The sequence below is a fragment of the Muntiacus reevesi genome, chromosome X, assembly GCF_963930625.1.
Source record: "Muntiacus reevesi chromosome X, mMunRee1.1, whole genome shotgun sequence".
Lineage (NCBI taxonomy): Eukaryota > Metazoa > Chordata > Mammalia > Artiodactyla > Cervidae > Muntiacus > Muntiacus reevesi.
In genome coordinates, this window is record NC_089271.1 from 74,117,507 (window position 1) to 74,122,459 (window position 4,953).

The 4,953-nt window shown below is 40.3% G+C and overlaps 1 pseudogene; it reads right to left on the reverse strand.

The window, feature by feature from the left end:
* Positions 1 to 1,593: 1,593 nt before the first annotated feature.
* LOC136154539 (non-histone chromosomal protein HMG-14 pseudogene) lies at positions 1,594 to 1,986 on the reverse strand (annotated as a pseudogene).
* Between the last annotated feature and the right edge of the window lie 2,967 nt (positions 1,987 to 4,953).

The following is a 4,953-nucleotide window of genomic DNA, read 5'->3' on the forward strand; positions in this document are numbered from 1 at the left end:
ATGGAAAAAAGACAATCTCTTTAACAAGTGGTGCTGGGAAAACTGGTCAACCACTTGTAAAAGAATGAAACTAGAACACTTTCTAACACCATACACAAAAATAAACTCAAAATGGATTAAAGATCTAAATGTAAGACCAGAAACTATAAAACTCCTAGAAGAGAACATAGGCAAAACACTCTCCAATATAAATCACAGCAAGATCTTCTATGACCCACCTCCCAGAATATTGGAAATAAAAGCAAAAATAAACAAATGGGACCTAATGAAAATTAAAAGCTTTTGCACAACAAAGGAAACTATAAGTAAGGTGAAGAGACAGCCCTCAGATTGGGAGAAAATAATAGCAAATGAGGAAACAGACAAAGGATTAATCTCAAAAATATACAAGCAACTCCTGAAGCTCAATTCCAGAAAAATATATGACCCAATCAAAAAATGGGCCAAAGAACTAAACAGACATTTCTCCAATGATTTCAACTTTTAAAAAATTACTGAGACTTGATTTTCAACCCAAAAGTGATCTATTCTGGAGAATGGTTTATGTGTACTTGAAAAGAAAGTGTATTCTGCTACTTTTGGACAGAATGTCCTGTACATATCAACAAATTCCATCTGTGCTAACATGTTGTTTAAGGATCATGTTTCCTTATAAATTTTCTGTCTGGATTATCTGTCCATTGGTGTAAATGGAATGTTAAATTCTCCACTATTATGGTGTTACTGTCAACTTCTCATTTTATGGTTATTAGCATTTATCTTACGTATTGTAGGCTTCCCTGGTGGCTCAGCTGGTAAAGAATCCACCTGCAATGCAGGAGACCTGGGTTCAAAACCTGGTTTGGGAAGATCCCCTGGAGAATGGAAAAGCTACCCAATCCAGTATTGTGGCCTGGAGAACTCCATGGACTGTATAGTCCATTGGGTCGCAAAGAGACGGACATGACTGAGAGACTTCCACTTTCACTTTCACTTTATGTATTGAGGTGCTCCATAAAATATTTACAATTATTATGCACTTTTCTTGGATTAATTCCTTGAGTATTATGTAGTATCCTTCTTGTTTCTTGTAATATATTATTTATTATAAAGTCTATTTGCCTGACATGAGTATTGCTACTGTGGCTTTCTTTTGATTTCCTTTTGTGTGGAAAAGCCCTTTCCATCCCCTCACTTTCATTCTTATGTATCCTTAGGTCTGATGTAAGCCTCTTGTAGATATCATATATATATATATATATATATCTTGTCTTTGTATCCATTCATCCAGTCTATGTCTTTTGATTGGAGCATTTAATCCATATACATTTAAGGTAATTATTGATATGCATAATCCTATTGCCATTTTCTTAATTGTTTTAGGTTTTTTTTTTTTTTTTGCACTACTGACTCCAATGGTGTAAATTGACTATGCTCCAGTTAAATTAAAAAAAGCACTTGCACTTTAAAAATGGATGAGGTAGGTGTTCTACCTTCTTAAAAATACTATTAGAGCTATTAAAAAATTTGTATTTACAAAATAATTGATAAAAATATTCTTCTGGATTGTACGAGAAGGTACACAGGGACCCCAGTAGATTCAGGTGTGTGATATTAATCACACGTAACTTCTTTCTTTCCTGCTCCATCAGAGGCTGAGTTCTCCTTGTTTTCAGTCTCTCCATTTGATGCAGGTAAATCTTCAGTCTCTTGGTTGGCCACTTCCACCTGTTTTCCCATTGCTCCCTTTTCCCCTTTTGTTTGCACTTTGCTATCTGAATATTTATCCTTTGCTGCTACCTTCTTTGGCTTTGTTTCCACTTCTACAGGAGCAGATTTAGTTGACAACCTCCCAGGTCTCCTCTTGGGTACCTACCCCACTCCCGATGCGGAGCTGACCTTCCACTGGGGCACCCTGGCAGTCCTGGGAGTGGGGAGAGGAGTCTGGAAGCTGGTCTGCCTGACCACGACTGCTCTTTCCCTTGCCTGAGCATCTGAACTGCTCATGGGACCTATTCTTGCTTTTTACTGTTTTATTCTCTTTCCTTTCTGCTATTCTGATTGAGTGACTTTTACTACCCTTGCCACCCAAATCACTGATCTGTTTTGTTTTGCATTCCCTGACCTCCTGCTGGTTTCCACTAGTGTATTTTTTGTTTCAGTAAATGAACCCAAAAGTTATAAACCTTTCTTCTTTATAGTTTCTAGCCCTTTGCTGAAGGAGGTTTACAATTCGCCTAGACTTTCATTGATTCTCTCATCGAATTCATCCAGTTTTTTATTGAGTCTGATTCTGATGAACATCATTATGAGTGTTACTCTGAATTCTTTATCTGATAAATTTCTTATCTCTTCTTCATTTAGTTGTTTTTCTGATATATCCTCGTGTTTGAAAGATATTCTGTAGTTCCTTAATTTTGCCTAACTCTGTGTTTGTTTCTACATATATCAGCTTCATTTGTTGCCCCGCCTTGAAGAATGAACTTATGTAGGAGGTGTCCTATAGGGTCCAGTGGCACAATCTCCCCTGGTCAACAAAGCCAGACATCCCAGGGGTATCCCCTGTGTGGGCTATATGTGCCCTCCTGTGATAGGTGGACAGCAGTTGTTGTGGGTGTGCTGGTAGGTGAGGTTGGTTCCCATGCAGACTTGGATGTGGCCGCTGCAGATGGCCTTAGTAGGTTGAGCTGCTTCCAGGTCCAAATGTTTATAGGATCTGGCTGAAACTGCTGCAGGGAGGGGGTGCTGGTTCATTTGTCTGGCCTCTTGAGTTCTCAGGGGAAATCAGGGGCAGGGCAGGTGATGTTATTTAGGTTGATGGAAACTGATAGAAATCGTGCTCACCAGCACCAGGCCAGCTACGTGGAAAGAAAGTAAAAACAAATGATGTCTGCCAGTACTTCCATCCCCAAAGTTCCACTGGACCCCTGCCCCTCTGGTGCAAGCCCTGAAATTACTCAATGACTCTCCTTCTTGTATGGCCCAGCTTTTCAAGCTGCTCCCTCTGTGATGGACTTTGGAATGAGTGAGTATCTACATGAGTCTTTTAAGAGTGGAGACTCTTCCCTTTCCCACAGCCCCTAGGCTCCCCCAGATGTAAGTCTTGCTGGTTTTCAAAGCCAGCTCTTATGGAGGCTCAGCTTCCCAGTGCAGGTCCTCCAGCCTGATATGGGAGTTGAACCCCTGCTCCTCTTGAGTTGAACTGCCTCTGCAGTTGTGATATCACTTCTCTTTGTGGGTTGCCCCATAGTAGTGTATGTGGGGGGGAGGGTTCTCACTAGACCAGGACTATGTGCCTCCTACTTTTCTCAATGTGGTCTTTTCCTTATACCCTTAGTTTTAGAAAATCTGTTGTGCTAGTCTTTGGGTCAGTTCTCAGAGACAGTGGTTCTATATGTGGTTGTAGTTTTGTTGTGTCCCTGGGAGGAAGAGAGTGCAGGATCTTTCTACTTCACCAACTTGATCTGAAATTTGTGCAAGGCACAAACTTAAGCACTTGACTGAAAATAAGTTCAACCTAAATGAGGGCTAGAAGATGACTCTGGATCCAACTCTGCTGCCCCTTGAGCAGTCACTTGCCCCATCATTCAGTTTCAGTGTCTCTAATTCCTGGATATCTGGACCTGTCCTCAAGAGATCTCAAGAGAGTAGCAGAAAGAAGTACCTTTACTCTGTCAGAAACTCTCAGATGCCAGACCCAGAAAAACCAGATCAAGAGTGATTCTATCACCTTTCAATGCTGGCCATCTTCAGATCCTGATTTTTTTTTTTTAATCATTTCCTTCTCTGGTGTTTCCTGCCTAGAGAAGTTCCTTTAGCATTTGTTGTAAAGTTGGTTTGGTGGTACTGAATTCTCTTAACTTTTGCTTGTCTGTAAGGTTAGTGATTTCTTCATTGAAACTAAATGAGATCCTTGCTGAGTACTCTTGGTTGTAGATTTCCCCCTTCCATTGCCTTAAATATATTCTGCCTCTCCCTTCTGGCCTGCGGATCTTCTGCTGGAAGACGAGCACTTAACCTTGTGGGAGTATGTTATTTGTTGTTTTTAATATTTTTCTGTGTGTTTAATTTTTGTTAATTTGATTAATACGTGTTTTGGTATGTTTCTTATTTTGTGTATCCTGTATGGGACTCTCTTCACTTCCTAGATTTGGGTGACTGTAAAGTCTTCAAATATTTTCTTAGACTCTTTCTCTTCTTCTTCTGTGACTCCTACATTTCAGATGTTGGTGTGTTAAGTGTGTCCCAGAGGTCTCTGAGTCTGTCCTCAATTCTTTTCATTCTTTTTCTCTATTCTGCTCCTCAACAGTCATTACAACCATTTTATCTTCGAGCTCACTTCTCCATTCTTTTCTCTGTTAGGCTGCTATTGATTCCTTCTCTGCTGTGCTGTGCTTAGTTGCTCAGTCGTGCCTGACTCTTTACAACCTCATGGACTGTAGCCCACCAGGCTCCTCTGTCCATGGAGATTCTCCAGGCAAGAATACTGGAGTGGGTTGCATGCCCTCCTCCAGGGGACCTTCCAAACCCAGGGATTGAACCTAGGTCTTCCTCACTGCAGGTGGACTCTTTACCAGCTGAGTTACCAGGGAAGCCCTTGATTCTTTCCAGTGTATTTTAAATTTCAGTTATTGTGTTGTTCATCACAGTTTGTTCTTTAGTTCTTCTAGGTCATTGTTAATCATTTCTTGTGTGTTATCCATTCTATTGTCAATATTTTGAATTATTTTTACTATCATTACTCTGAATTTTTTTTCACATAGATTGCATATTTCCTCTTCGTTTATTTGGTCTTGTATGGTTTTACCTTTCTACTTTGCCTGCAAGATATTTTTCTGTTTCCTCATTTTGTCTAACCTACAGTGTTCATTTGGTCTCTGCCCTGGTGGGTAAGTTTACTCCAGTAGCCTGTGTAGGCTTCATGGTTGGAAGGAATGATACTTGCATTCTGGGGAGTGGAACTGAATCTTTTCC